Genomic DNA, 16,087 nt, shown 5'->3' on the forward strand with positions numbered 1-16,087 from the left:
TTTTGGGGGGGTCGCGGCCTGGAAAGATTGAGAACCACTGGCTTAGCGGATGGGAGAGCGCTCCGTTGTGTATGCAGTCTGTTTTGTCCCTCAAGTACCCCTGAAGGCATGCTCTAGTTGTTCTCCAACTATCGCACGCCGAATGCTCACACTATCATATTCTGCAGAGGTTGCCCAACCCGGGGAACATGAAGCTAAACACAACGTATAACAGTATTTCTCCTTTTAGAGGTTTTAAATAGCAGCCCTTGGGCCCGGTGCCCGAGTGGAAGGGAGGGGTTCTTGAGCTAATATGAGCCTTCCCCCTTCATATTCCCATTTCCTTCAGCTCTCTTATGATGCGTTCACGTGTGCTGCTGCTGCCGCTATACGGCTCAGCTCTCCTGTCTTTGAAGGCTCCTTCAAGTGGCTTAAGTACTGAAAGTGGGCTATCGATTATTGAGAAGACGAGGTGTGTGTGTGTGTGTGTGTGTGTGTGCGTGTGCGTGTGCGTGTGCGTGTGCGTGTGGAGGTGAACCCGGGGTTGTCCAGCTGTGGAGAGCCTATCAGAGACGGAAGGGGAAGGGGATTGGAATTGGATTGGAACACTACCGGAAGGCTGAGGGACATTTTGTATTGAAGCCATATTGTACGTTTACAATATACTGTATTATGACAAATACAATCGCAGACGACAATATATCACTACAATTAAATTAAAGAGAAATTAAGCTGGAGCAACACTTCTACAAAATGTTTTCAATCGTGTCGACTCCTTTATGGAATAGTAATAATAATATGTGTGCTCTAACCACTAACTAGACTTGGCTAGAAAGCGTTTGGTGCAGTCATGCCCAAGGCCTGCATTCTTCTGCCAGCCTCCTGCAGAGCCAAGCAGTCAAAGTTTTACAGGCCAAGAAGCCCTTGGCTGAGAGAGAGATGAAGCAGAGACCCTTACATTTACATATTCTATACAATGTGTTGCAGATTAAACTTTCATAGATAGCTTCGTAGACTCGTTTGACAGCAGAACCGTCATCAGTGTTGTGTGGTGTAAATTCATGATTTAGTTTGTTTCTTTTGTTTACACATAATCTTTTCTACCGTAGGCGTAGGCTATAGTTTCAGATATTTAACCACTTAAACTGTCAATACGTGGGAATGTTCACATTTGGTTCTGTACTTGGTCTGCTCCCCCCACCTTTACACTAAACCGCTTCCACCCAGAAAGTGGTTCAGATGTTTACCCAGACAGCACAGCGACATAACAATGCCTTCTCTCCCTCTGTAAAAATGTAGGCGCTATGTAGCGTCTGGAGCGTTTGCTCATTGGGAAGATTCATTTGCGACGTTGCTGCGCGAACGAGGAGCTAAATTGGCAAGCGATGTCGCAAATGCATCTTCCCAATGAGCAAACGCTCCCGAAGCTACATAGCGCCTACATTTTTACAGCGGGAGCTACTAGGTCGCTGTGCGGTTAGGCTAATGTAAAAAAAAAAAGATTTGGTGGGTCCTTGACATGAATAGATTTGAGAACCACTGGTCTAGTGTTCATGAAGCACATGAATGAGATTCACTTGAAGCCAAGCCATTATTAGAGCTCATCTTGTTTCTTATTTAAAGGCCATGACATATTATGTACACTGCGGTAAAGTGTTTTTCTGCGCACACAGTACACCGCTATCCAAACTGGACTGTTGAGGCCAGGTGGAACTTGCAGGAATGGTCAAAAGGTGGTCGTCGCTGCAACTGTGGATTATTTTCGTATTGATTATCCTATCTATTACTTTTTCAATTAATCAAAATAACCGAGCAGCGCTTAAAAAAGAAAAAACATATTTTTGAAAACGGTTTACATGTCATTGAATTTCGAGGCCACCCAAGCCTGACGGGCTGGGTGGGTGGAGGGAGGGGGAGGGGCGGGGGGCGGCAAATAGTGCTGCCGCCATAACAGGAAGACCTTGGGCTCGGAGGAGTGGCGAGCCAGAAAGAGAGAGAGAGTGGGGGGAGGGGGGGCGGACGGAGCGAGAGAGAGAGAGAGAGAGAGAGATGAAGGGGACGACTGTGGGAAGAAGAGCCTGGGAAGTCTTGGGGGGACGCCAGCCGTTCCGTCTTGCCCCGCTGGGCTTGGCCGGGCTCCCTGCAGATGGAGAGTTAGTTAGAGGCACACAATAACAAAGACGGAGCCCTCCAGCCCTGCTTCCCCAAGGGCGCTGTCTGTTTACGGGCCTCAAAAAAGAAAAAAAGGTGCAACGCTCTCACCGGCAGAGGAACGGCAGAGAGAGAGAGAGAAAGAAAGAGACAGAGAGAGAGAGAGATATAGAGGAAGAGAGAGAGATTTACAAGTGGGAGAGTAAGGGAACGGCGGCGGGCGAACGGGGGAAATGGTAATGAGAAAAGAGGAATGGTAATGTAACTGCATAATTAGAATGAGAATAAGAGAACAAGCGACAGGGGTAAAACAGGTGAAGGAGAAGCAAGCAGCGATTGAGCTGGAGACAAAGATGGAGTCAGACGTTGCAGAGGAGAGGGATGAGGGACAGAAAGAGAGAGAGAGAGAGAGAGAGAGGGAGGAAGGAATGGATGGCGGCGGAGGGGACATGGGACGTCTTGTTTACGTTGGGAGGCTGCCAGGGCGCTGTTTTAATGAGAGGGGGATTGGATATGCCTTTTGCATCGCTCTGCATGTCTGCCCCATGCAGAACCACCACTATCACACTGGAGCAGTGTTGTTTTTGACAGCAAATTTTGATATAGTTTTAGTCTTTTGCTCAAAATGTAATTTAGTTTTAGTCATAATTTTGTCACCTGAAAAGTATTAGTTTTAGTCTAATTTTAGGCGACTAAATCAACAGTTGATTTAGTCAACTCAAATGTATTTTGGCAGGCCTTGATGGCATCGTAATGACTGATTTTACGCTTGGTTGTGGGCTGAAAATAGCAGATCTACAAGCTAGTGAGCTACATAAAATGACTCTCTTCTCCAGTAGTCCCTCCCTAATGTTTTAGTCATCACAGCTTAGTTTTTTATTACATTTTCGTCAGTGAAAAAAACGCAGTCGACAAACATTTTTCGTCATAGTAATGGTCGACGAAATCAACACTGCACTGGAGGAGAGAGAGAGAGAAAGAGAGAGTGAGAGTAACAAGCAGTGAGAGTGCTCTCAGCGTTTACACAGTAATCAGTCAGTGACGGCAGTGAGAGTGTGTGGACTCCATGTTAGTATTATTACCATCACCCCGAGGGACTCAGCTGTGTCTGGTGAGGAGGAGGAGGAGAAGGAGGAGGGGAGGGTGGACTCCACGCGCGACGCGGGCAGGAACGAGACGGGTGATGAGTGACAGGTGACGGCGCTGGGACGTCTAGACTGCTCGCGGCCGCCGTGCCGTTTCTCAGCGCGGTCGGTCGCTGCGTCGTTTTCCTGCGTGCCTCATCTCCTCTTTCATAATGTCGCCTCTGCATCGTTCTCTCCACACGACCCCTCCTTCCTTCCGCTCCCTCGCTCTCTCTCTAGACTAGAGTATCAGTACTGCAATGTAGAAATTAAATACTCTGTTTCAAGTTAGAAGTCCTGGATTCAAAATCTACTTGAGTAAAAGTACGACAGTATTGGCGTCAACATGGACTTGAAGTACCAAAAGTAAAAGTCCCATTTCAAGTTTTCAAATGTAGACAGATCGTTTGAAAATAGCAGATCTACAAGCTCACAATGCGTCGCGATGCGACACATTGTGAGCTTGTAGATCGGCTATTTTCAAATGGCCAAAACGCATATATAGGGCTGAAGTGGTTAGTGCCGGTTTTGTAATAAAAATCCAAATCTACACATTAACTAAAGTTGTCAGATAAATGTTGTGAAGAAAAAGAACAATATTTGCCTCCAAGATGTAGTGGAGTAGAAATATAGGAAATACCCAAGTAAAGTACAAATATACCTCAAAATTGTACTTAAGTACAGTACTTAAGTAAATGTAAACCGCTGCTCTGCATCATTCTCCACACAACCCTTCAACAGCTTCCTCTCTCTCTCTCGCTCTCGCTCTCTCTGTCTCTGTCTCTGTCTCTGTCTCTGTCTCTGTCTCTCTCTCTCTCTCTCTCTCTCTCTCTGTCTCTGTCTCTGTCTCTCTCTCTCTCTCTCTCTCTCTCTCTCTCTCTCTCTCTCTCTCTGCCTCTCTCTCTCTCTCTCTCTCCTAGCAGCAGCCTATACCATTTATTCTGATGCTCTGGCTGTCCGTCTCTCTCCAACATGTGGCCAGGTGTGTGTCCATGCGTAGCATCCCCTAATAGGAAATGCATTATGGATGTCACATTGCTCTCCATCAGCACAAAGTCTCGCGGGCTCCTCCGTTTCCCAGCTATATGTACCGCTCGGCAAGAAAAAGAGAAGAAGACAAAAAAGAAGAAAGAAAGAAAGCAGGGGCGTGAATTGGGTATGGCAGGGGTATGCAGCTGCCATACCTTGGGTCCAGGAGGGAAAATAAAAGTTACTTTTAAATAAATCCATGAAAAAAAATAACTACAAATGCAAAATTTAACAAAATGGTCACTTTAACAAGGTATTATAATTATATTCTCCAGACTTTTATTCTCCCCAGTCCCCATCTTGACAGAAAGGTATATTCCCAGCCCAGGTTCCGCAGGTCAGCTGCACAGGTGCAATTCATTATTGTTAATTGTGGCACGTTTACTAACATGCCAAGTTTAGCTGCACTTGAACAACTGTGCAGGCTGACATATCCAGGCTCCAGCCCAAGAAACCGTAGAAACGGGGGGAGAAAATAGAAAGTACTTCTTAAAATAAATGTATCATGCCTGTTGCTAAGTTATGGCAACATGACTGCTTCGTGCGCGTGCAAGACACCAGTCATGTTGCCATACCTTAGCTTTTTCTGAACTGACGCCACTGAAAGAAAGAAAGAAAGAAAGAAAGAAAGAAAGAAAGAAAGAAAGAATTCTAGACAGAAAGAGAGAAAGAGAGACAGAAAAAACACAAAGCGACTGATGGCAACCGAAGGTTGGAATCAAAAAGCCTGCATTGCTGCCAAAATGAAAGTGCATTTTAAGTCAGTCCGACCTTGCTCTCCCTCTGTCTTGTGAGCACCTGCCCTCCCAAACCCATTAATGATGTCAGCTTCAAACTGGCAGGAATCCTTTTGTTCCTGCCTCTGATTGAAGCTGACAAGTCAATTTAGTCGCTGTCTCTCTCTCTCTCTCTCTCTCTCTCTGTGTGTGTGTGTGTGTGTGTGTGTGTGTGTGTGTGTGTGTGTGTGTGTGTGTGTGTGTGTGTGTGTGTGTGTGTGTGTGTGTGTGTGTGTGTGTGTGTGTGTGTGTGTGTGTGTGTGTGTGTGTGTGTGTGTGTGTGTGTGTGTGAGAGAGAGAGAGAGAGTCTGTCTGTATCTCCCACTGTGTGTGCTTTTGTATATTTACTAGTAGGGATGGGACGATACTTGTTATTATCGTTTATCGTGATAAAAAAAACACACAATAATCGTATCCTGAAGATTTACATTTATTGTGAAATTATCCTCTGTCATGCACTGGGATCAATTCACCTTTTATTTGCCGTGCTGCATATACCATACCATTTAAACCCTCTTTAATTGTTAAAATAACTAAATAACGTGCTTGATACAGTATATTCAGATATACTTTTTTCCCTCTCTAACAAATCTCTTTGCCAAAGAATTGCTGATCTACAAGCCCGTAGACCGGCTTGTAGATCTGCAATTTTTTGGCAAATATTCCGCCCAGGAAGATGTATGTTGGGAATATTTTGATTATCGCGACACAATATCGTAAATCACTATTTCTTTGGTCACAATAATCGTGACATGAAAATTTCATATCATCCCACCCTATTTACTAGATAGATAGATAGATAGCTTGATTGATTGATTGAATGATAGATAGATAGATAGATAGATAGATAGATAGATAGATAGATAGATAGATAGATAGATAGATAGATAGATAGATAGATTGATTTGATTTGATTTACGGTAGTCAGGAGTGCTTTTCTGACCCACATGATGAGACTACACAGAAGAAAAGAGTTTACTTACACACACCAGCACACACACACACTCATGCTCACACACTCACGCACGCACGCACACACACACACACACACACTACGCATGGCAAAGAAATTAATCAATTCTTCACAGCCAGTGTCAATGACATTGACACTGATAGGAGAGGGAGGTGGGGTTGGCAGTGAACAGGAGAGGAGAGCAAAGCAGAGGAGAGGTACTGATGGATTGGAGTGTCATATAGTCTTCAATTACAGCAGTGTGCAATAATAAAATACCCCTGTCCAGATTAGCTGTATTATCTGGGTTATGGTACTATTGTCCTGTAATGAGATGGTAATTAATTGACCACTCCTGCATTAGCCTAATCAGATGTGGATTTACTCCTGCCTATAAGCACTTATTGTCAGTTTTGCTGTTGGCATCGAAAAACAACAGCAGACCCCTGCACTCGCATGCATTGAGTGTCCTGGTCTTGTCATTGTTCCATTTTCGTTCTCTTTTTTTCTTCTCTTCACTGTTTTTCTTTTTTTTTTTTGACTACCTGCCTGTTTCTGCAGAGCTTTTCATTGTCAACCTCAACCTCAGTGTTAGAAAAGAAATTGGTGCCAGTGTCCTGGTTTTAAAAAAAAGTGTCTTTATTTTCAGGTGCACAGCACTGCACACACATGCAAGGCTAATATCTGGAAGTCATTTAACAGGGGAGAAGCTAAGAACTCTTACTAGCGAGTCACTTTTTGTGTTGAAATGCAAATATCTATTCTCTGGCTGGAGTGAGCACTTGAATCTGATTGATTGAAGTCAAGTGTCTCCATTAGTTTCATGTGACGGATGGATGGATGGATGGATGGATGGATGGATGGATGGATGGATGGATGGATAGATGCATAGATGGATAGATCTTACAGTGTCTCTCAATGTATCCTGTCTGAATGAATGTGCTAGAGCATGGGTCTTCAACAGGGGGTCCGGGACCCCTAGGGGGTCCTCAGAGTTACTACAGGGGGGCCACCAAAAGCATCCCTATTCTGAGGAGAACTTTTGCCAAAAATAGCTGATCTACAAGCTGTGAGGCTTTGAGAGCTTGTAGATCTGCTATTTTTGGCAAATAAGTTTGGTGTAGAGGTAAAAAAAAAGATAAGTAAGTACATATAGCGAAAGGTCAAATTTACTAAGTATCAACGATTTAAGTGGTCTGAAAAAACACATTAACATAAATCCAACATAGACTGATGACAGTGCTGTCAAACAAGTCGATACAAATCTTCAACACAATTTTATACAGTAGTGGGGGTCCCTGCTTTATCTCCCTCTCAGCTAAGGGGTCCTTGGCCTGAAAACGTTGAAGACCCCTGTGCTAGAGCACCTGTTTGTCCGTACATGGACAAAATTGTGTCCATGGTAAGACTTGGTCTTGTCTGTGGAAAGTTTTAGATTTTCTTTTTTAAACACCATTATAGTTTTGATCATAAGACCCAATTTCTGAATGTCAAGTCTCCAGTTTTTCTTCAGAATATGTATGACACTGATTTACTACGACACATATCGTTGTTGTCGGGTGAAAAACCTTGGATGTCCAAAACCGTTCGTTTTGTATTTATCATTTTAAAAATGATTTAAACTAGTGAAAATAGCAGGTGTTTTGTGCTTGTAGATCTGCTATTTTCACTACTCCTGTGCGACAGTCTTGTGTGATGAAGCAGGGCTATGCTTTACGAAAAAATGTTCAAATTGAAACTCGGAGATACGAGGTTTCTGCCCGACAGTGACGATATACAACACAACACATTATGAGTCCACTGGTACTAGTGGTTCTCAAATGTTTTACTTGCTTAACTCTGAGAGTCAGATGATCCTTCACGAAGTTACACAAACACTGAGACCCAAGTTACACAAAGCACTTAGCATAGCTACAGTTAACACCTTCTAAGCCAAGGGGAGCCCCTTAATGTTAAAACCGTACTATATCGCACATCCCCCCAGGGACTCTCAGCCACGTCGCACATTCCCGGACTTTGTCTTTAAAACCGGAATAAAAGCTTTTGATCCGAAAATCGGCGATCGTCTAACCTTCCCTAGTCACCACTCGTGCACTGATGGCTCATGCAGACCGTGCATGAAGCAGAGGTGACGTCAGCGCCTCTCCTTCTCCAAGGCACCTTCCACCCATCCGTTTACTGTCTACACACTCGAGCTCCTCCTGCAGCCATGCTTGGGGCTATGCTAGCGAAACTTTTCAGGTCTGTTCTTCAGTCACACATGGACTATTTGCGGGGACATTTACGTGAAAGGATCGCGCACGCGAAACGCACGGGGACATCGACGATCGGCCAAAACCCCCATTCTATCCCAACGGAGATCGAGAAAATCATGGTGAGTTACTGGCCTGGGGGGGAAAAAAAAAGAAAAAACAGCGGCGCTGTTCAAGATGGAGGGGCTGCGGGGTCATGTTTATAAACATAATATTATGTCTCAGATCACAATACAATAATAGAAATTTCACGGCTAATCTACCAACCCCCATTCTATTTCGGACTGCAACGTGTTAAATACATGCTAAATCGGTATCATAGCTGTATGTCTATAAGCATTCACACCACTGTTGCACATAATTATTATTTAAAGCATAGCTGTGTAATTTGAATAGCCAATGTGTCGAGGCAATTCACAGTTATTGTGACGGAGATAAAACAATAGAACTCAAGTATTGTTTTGAAATAGGCCAATTTGTTAGTTTCGAAACAATTCACACAGTTACTGTGTGAATTAAAGTGGTTTATGTATAGGCCTATTTTATATTATAATTTGTATCTGCAAAGTAATTAGTAACTAAAGTTTTCAAATAAATGTAGTGGAGTAAATGTGCAATATTTGGATCCGAGATGTATTGTGGAATTATTTTTTGACAGGCTAAATACGGGCATTTTGGGGTCTCTCTTTGGCAATGTAAAGTTCGTTTCATGCCAATAAAGCTTTTGTGCATTGAAGATTGCTCTCTACTTCCCCATGTGGCAGAGTCAGGTCATTGCAGGTTACATTTTCATCTAAAGGGCTGATTTTCTCAGAAGTAGTATTTCAGCATGGCATCATTCTATAAGCCATTCAAAACTGTTGGGTCAATCTCCACAACCAATATATCATTTTGTAGCTATGATTCCCAGCTTTCAAATGAAATGAAAAAATGAAAATGAAAACAAATTCAATGATTAGCCGTCAGCTGTGTTCGGTCACAAATGGTTCCATGGTTCTATTTGTACACTATCAGTTACAGACCTGTAATGGTCATCCAGTGCTAGGTCTTTATGTGTTTCTGGTCTGTGGCAAAAATATAATTTTGACAAAAATGTCTACCACAAGCCAGCAGGGCGATGACCCCTGTGCTAGAGAGGTTTGCCTGTTATAGTGTTTGTTTTTCAGCCCTTCCCAGTCTGATGATGGGTAGAAATGGCTTTTTTAAATTGCCTGCGATGTTCATTTTGCCAAACTTTTAATGGTCGGGTCTGCTGAAATACACCTGGTGATTAAATATCACCTTTGTTCCATTGAAATGAAACTCCTGCTGCATATAATCATTTTGTCTTTGCTCTTACATAAATGCACTGGGATTTTACCTTCGTCATCGCTAAATTTAAGTATACACAACACAACAAAACATGACCGGAAGAAGTACTCAATTATTTTTTTACTTGAGTACTAAAGTATCAATACCCTATTGTAGAAATAGTCTGGTAAAAGTACAAGTTTGGTATTAAAAATGTACTTGAGTAAAAGTACCAAAGTATGGGCATCCATATGTACTTAAAGTACCAAAATATGTACTTAAAAGTACTCATTATGCAGAAGGTCTCGTTTCACATGTACACGTTTTCAAAACGTATTAAAAGAAATCCCTTGAAAATAGCAGATCTACATGCCGACTCCATTTCCTCATTCACATCCATTCATCTGGGCTCGGTAAAATGGCTTTTTCTCTGTTTGTTTTCCGTTTGGTCAAAATAACGCCATGTTCTTTGGACTATTGGCCGACTCATGGATACTCGCGCTTGCATTTTTTCTTCTCCGCGTGAAAGAAGACACGTGGAGCGCAAAATGGGTACGCACAGCGTGCACGGAGTGATCACAAATCAGGTAAACAACATAGGATTTGATTATTTATGGCAGTTAACCAACATTATTTATGGAAACTTCTGGCATCCATTGTGATAAGTACATTTACTTATTATACCAACACTCCAGTAAATTCTGAATTCCGGAGTATTTCTACATTGCAGTATTGATACTTTTACTTCAAATATGAGTACTTTACCCACCACTGTACAGTTTATACAAACGTGTACACTCTGAGATAAGTAGTACACAGGATTCAGGTGTTGGTAATGAAGTGTTGATTGGTGCCACTCAAAGTAATTAGCGAGGAGGTGTGTAGGACAGGGAGTGAGATGTTTGCACGCACGCGCACGCACGCACGCACGCACGCACGCACGCACACACACACACACACACACACACACACTTGTGCATGCAGCTTGTACCAGGCCCTTAATTAAGAATCTGATTCAACATTTTAATGCCAAATATGAGATTCAGTACAAGCTGATTGCTTTGGCATATGGTGCTCTGACCCGTACAGGTGCCCGAGTTGTGTGCAAAACAAACTGGAACAAAGACAACTACAGTGAATCAAACAGCGAGGAATGCAAAATTGCCTCTTTTCAATTATCTTTTCATTGCATTTTTTTTGTAACTATTGCAGCTTGAAATTATTTTGTGTTCAAAAACCGTTACTTTTCAGGAAAGTTATTTGTAATTATTATTTAGTCAAGTTAATATTTAGTCTCAAGCTCTTGTTAATGCTTTTCAGTGGTTAAAATATTTATGAAACATACAGACAGAATTACCTACTCTTCACTTTAACTTTTACGACAATCTTTCAACTGGAGCCCGGGGGCCACCTTAACTTAATGCGGCCTGCAGGTTAATATCAGTAGTCTACTAGTTGAATGACTAGTATATAAGTATGAAAATGTTAGTCTTTTTATTTCCAATGTATTTGTAAGTTCATAAAGTTAACATTACATAACTAAATGCATTTGAAATTGAAATCAAAATGTTACATTTCAGGATTCCAATAAAAAAAAATATTCAGGATTTCTTTATCTCTATCAAATGTCTTTGCGAAAAAATAACTGATCTACAAGCTCACGACGCGTCGCGACGCATTGTGAGCTTGTACGTAGATCAGCTATTTTTTGGCAAATGTTCTGCCCCAGGATAATGGATGTTGGGGATATTTTGATTATCATGATAATATCGTAAATCGTGATTTCTTTGGTCACAATCATCGCCATATGAAATGTTCATATCGTCGCATCCCGACACACATCTAATACACCTATTCCCACTTAAGTCTGTATGCATGCAATTACACAATATCATAGGAATTTAGCATTTAATGCTGACCTTTATGGCAGAGCTAGCAAAACAAGGATGTATGCATTTATTCATGAACGTCCACAGTATTTTTGTTTAATTATGTTGACTGCAGCAGCGGAGGTATCTCTGCAGGCAGAATGCTGTTAGAGGCAAAGAGGCAGACTTACTGGAAGTCAAAAGTGTAAAAAATAAAATGTAACATTTAACGTCTTTACCTGAAGTCCTGTGATACAGTTCTCACCACCGGGGAGAAAAATCGTTTTACAGTGAAACGCGCGAGACCTTTATTCATCTTCATTAAGTATGGATTTATTACCTCTGGACAGCTGAGGTGGGTGGATTTCATTCGGGTACAGTTATATATCAGACATCTTTTTTTTCCTCTTTTTTTTTACCCCACATTATTGTTATCTTGTCTAAACTGAACAATGTGTCATAGACATTTTCTTTTACATATACCGGTACTATAGTGTAAACACACACGTTTCATCAATCACTGTGTCATCTGTAAATGTCATAGTCACCCGTGGATGAGGGTTTGTTTATTCTAAAAGAAATGCAGTTGATATTACTTTTACTACAGCTACTATTACTACAAGTATGACAACTACTGCTACTACTACTACTACTATTACTACTACTACTACTAGTAAGACGCCTCAGGGCAACAAGCGACCTCGCCCTAAAGAGCGAGGTCGCGCCATGTCTTGGCCATCTGGCCAGTGATGTATATCGGACCAGTTACCCATATATGGAGACTCCTGGTACCCATATGGAGATCCATGTACTGTATATGGAGATATGTGAGACCAAAACATGCTTACTCAGTTATTCGTTATGTGAAAATCCTTTTACGTCTATCACATCTGATATCATACATACAATTCCTTTTTTGCCCATACATGGAGATCCCTGTCTGAACCAGCCACACAGATATGGGCTGTCTTCCTCCATATATGGGCATTCCCTTATGAAGTCCTGTTAGATATGGGCTTAATATTGATTACATCAGGGATCTTCATATATGGGCATAAAAGGGATACTGTTCCCATGACATACAATTGTTTTAAATACATAAATAAATAAAAATTGCTAGTCAAAAACTAAAAAAGTAGCAAAATAAAATCCATGTGCAATAACCTTATGCATTTAACACATCTAAATTCTACCACAATTACCATTGAAAGGGGCCTGGGGGGTTTTATGCTCAACTATCCTGACTAATTTCCATTTTTCTTAATGTGCTATTTTACAGTAAGTGAAGGATAAGCAAAATTAATGCAATATTCCCTCTCTCTTGAATGGGGGTCGCTGTGACTGCCAGTCTCGAACACAGAGTATGCCTGCCAGCTCTGCAGAATATTTTCATAGTAAATGATGCCATTTTGCCCCCAAAATTAGGTAGCCTATTATTCCTTGAATTATTACATTAATATCTAAGAGGAATTATATATTCAAATTTCAAACTGTAAGCTCACCAGACCCATTTTGACTTTTTTTGCAAAGAGCAGCAGTTCCTCTCTTCACCTCGAAACAAAACGTGTTGTCAAAGTTTTTAAGGTTTTGCTCTGGAAGAGAAAGGTATCTGCAATAAAGCAGACAGCCCTCAACACTCCAAGTTAGATGAAGGCTTTCAGGTGCACGGCTCAAAAAAGCATATGAGAAAGAAGATGCAACGAAACGCGTCCGTACACTGTCCATTGAGGTAAATAAAATCATGTAAAAAGGATATTGCTTGAGTGCTGGCGACTACTTCTTTCTCATTTGCTCTGGAAGAGGCTAGGCATTACATAAGAGGGTCTTCTTGGTTGTTTGTGTGTCCATGTCAGAAGCTCAACCCATTAAGACCGGGAACGCATCTTTGTTACGTTAGATTTTCACCAGTTTAACCCTTACTTTATGCTTTAACTACTAGTAAGATGCCTCAGGGTGACTGACGTCGCACCAATTCTTGGCCATCTGGCCAGTGATGTATATCGGACCAGTTACCCATATATGGAGACCCCTGGTACCCATATATGGAGATCCATGTACTGTATATACTGTAGTACATCCCTTTTATGCCCATACATGGAGATCCCTGTCGGAACCACCCACATATGGGCTGTCGTCCTCCATATATGGGCATTCCCATATGAAGTCCTGTTAGATATGGGCTTAATGTTGATGACATCAGGGATCTCCATATATGGGCATAAAAGGGATTCTGTTAGAGTGGTTCCCATGACATCACAACATACAATATCTTTTATGCCCATACATGGAGATCCCTATCTGAACCAGCCACACAGATATGGGCCATGTCTTGGGCATCTGGCCAGTGATGTATATATCGATCACTTCAGGGCATTAAAGGGATTCTGGGGAATACCCATAACCCATAGCCTGTAAAAATGTGTACACGTCTACACGTCCAGACAGATGGACAGACACGGACAAGCTGTGACGTTTCTCATAGTAAACTTGCGACCTATGGTCGCAATAAAAAAAATAGCAGATATAAAAGCTCACTGCGCAGCATGTGTGCCGCGCTGCGAGCTTGTAGATCTGCTATTTCTTTTTTTTGTTTCTATCATCAGTGGTTCTCATACTTTTATATAAGGACCTACAGAATGATAGGTATTTGGCAGCAGACCCCCATGTCAAGATAAGTTGTTCTAGGGACCCCCAGAAGCAGAGATTTGAGTTTCAAAAGTTTGCTTTGAAAAATATATATTTTCAAAAATAGCAGATCTACAAGCTCACAGTGCGGCACTCGAGTGCTGCGCTGTGAGCTTGTAGATCTGCTATTTTTCAATAGCCTAAGTATAAAATAATTCCAGGTCTTAATGGGTTAAATACTGCTGCATGCGCTGGCCAATCAGTGCCAAACGTTGTACTTTTGCACAGTGTGGGCAAATGGACTGCATCTCGTATTCAGATTGGCTAAATGGAGGAACCTAGGGGCCGGCGGACCATGTTGTCACGCTTATGTCACTATGACTCAGCCATAATCATACAGTATAAGGTGTTCACTGCAGCTATACGCCCACATACGGAGTGTGTTGTCTAACCTCAAAGTGTTGTCATGGCATCTGGCGCAAACAGATCAGTCAGCTCCATGTATGGGCACACAAGGTGGCATGCCCATATTTTGTTCATATACTGATGACATGGGCATATGGGCATAAACGATAGAAGGACTGAGAGATACAGAGATCTTTATCGATGGGCATGTTTCTCGGATCGGCAGTGTGACGTGTGACATGTGAGTTTCAGGCCGCGTAGCTTAGTCTTTATATAAACTAGCCCTTACCCGTTCAAAGATATGAGCTCCGAAATGATGTGCAGTGTGTGGGTTATGGGATGTGCACTGTGCACACAGTATATGAGGGATGGAAAGTAACTTTAACTGGTGTTTGCATGATAATATGTAGGCGCATCAATGTAAGAAATACCCGTTTCGTTTAATGGCTACAGAGATACTGTGTTCCACCCCCCCCCCCTCCCCCCACACCCCCCCCCCCCCCCCCCGCCCGCCTGCACACACACACACACACACACACACACACACACACACACACACACAGAGCTGGTTAAACATGTTGCCTCATGCTAGATGCAGAATTGATTAGCCTCAAGCTAGATGCAGAATAGATAGTAGATACACCATAAAAATGCTAATATACAGCATACGATTTGTGAAAGTGACAAACGGGCTTCACAGTTATGTTAGGTGTGTTCATATGCTAATTGTGATGCGATTTCAGATCAATTGCTCCAGCCACTGAGGAGAAACGCTGTTTCAGACAGACAGACAGACAGACAGACAGACAGACAGACAGACAGACAGACAGACAGACAGACAGACAGACAGACAGACAGACACTCACTCAGTCAGACATTCGCAAAATTATAGTATAGATGGACTGCAGTTAATTTATATAAATGGACAGCACTTATATAGCGGTTTTCTCATTGGAAGCCGTTAAGGATTCAGTGTCTTGCTCAGATTGGTCTCAATTCAAACCTTGCCAAAACGCGGTAGCCTGTGAGTCATACTTCATAGAACGATTCATAATAGATGATTGACGTCACATGCTGGTCCAGTGAAGTTTTCAGAGTCCCACGGCAGCCATGCACGTCTGTTTGGATTTCTCCTCCCGCACGACCCACTGTGGGAGAGGGACCAAGAGGAGGATTGTTGCGTCGTCCACGGGGCACCAACAGCCTTCACAAACACTGACCATGACACTCGTAACAATCTGTGAAAGTTTTGTCCGTCTAGTTTCACCCGAGCTGTGTTCAAAGAAGACGAAGTGTTGAAAGTGTTGGGCAAGCGAGCGAGCGCTCAGGGAGGAGCGGGGCTACGGAGCACACGGTGCATCAAGTGACCTTATGTTTTAATGAGCGCGCTGCAGAGTACAAGAGGAGAGCACCGCGACACCGAGGCTATTTGGGAGAGCATTCATTAGGAATCCTTTGCCGGGTGTCGTCGTGATTGTTCTGGTTTTTTAATTGCTCATTTTCGGCTTACAGACATTCGGTGTGCGACCTGTTTTGTTTTTTTGGGGGGATGAAATGAAATCAAAGGACCTGGTGAAATGGCAACAGGTGTTAACAGCCTTATTAGAACCATTTGAATAAAGATTTCTCTATTTTA

At 42.4% G+C, this 16,087-nt stretch overlaps 1 protein-coding gene across 1 annotated transcript in view; it reads left to right on the forward strand.

Annotated features, from left to right (window-relative positions):
• The window catches only part of tenm1 (teneurin transmembrane protein 1), a gene marked incomplete at both ends in the record, with an annotated part of 491,087 nt that overhangs the window by 26,774 nt on the left and 448,226 nt on the right, over window positions 1-16,087 (forward strand). The window lies entirely within an intron of this gene.

The sequence above is a fragment of the Nannobrachium achirus genome, assembly GCF_963921795.1.
Source record: "Nannobrachium achirus genome assembly, chromosome: 17".
In the NCBI taxonomy this organism is placed as follows: Eukaryota; Metazoa; Chordata; class Actinopteri; order Myctophiformes; family Myctophidae; genus Nannobrachium; species Nannobrachium achirus.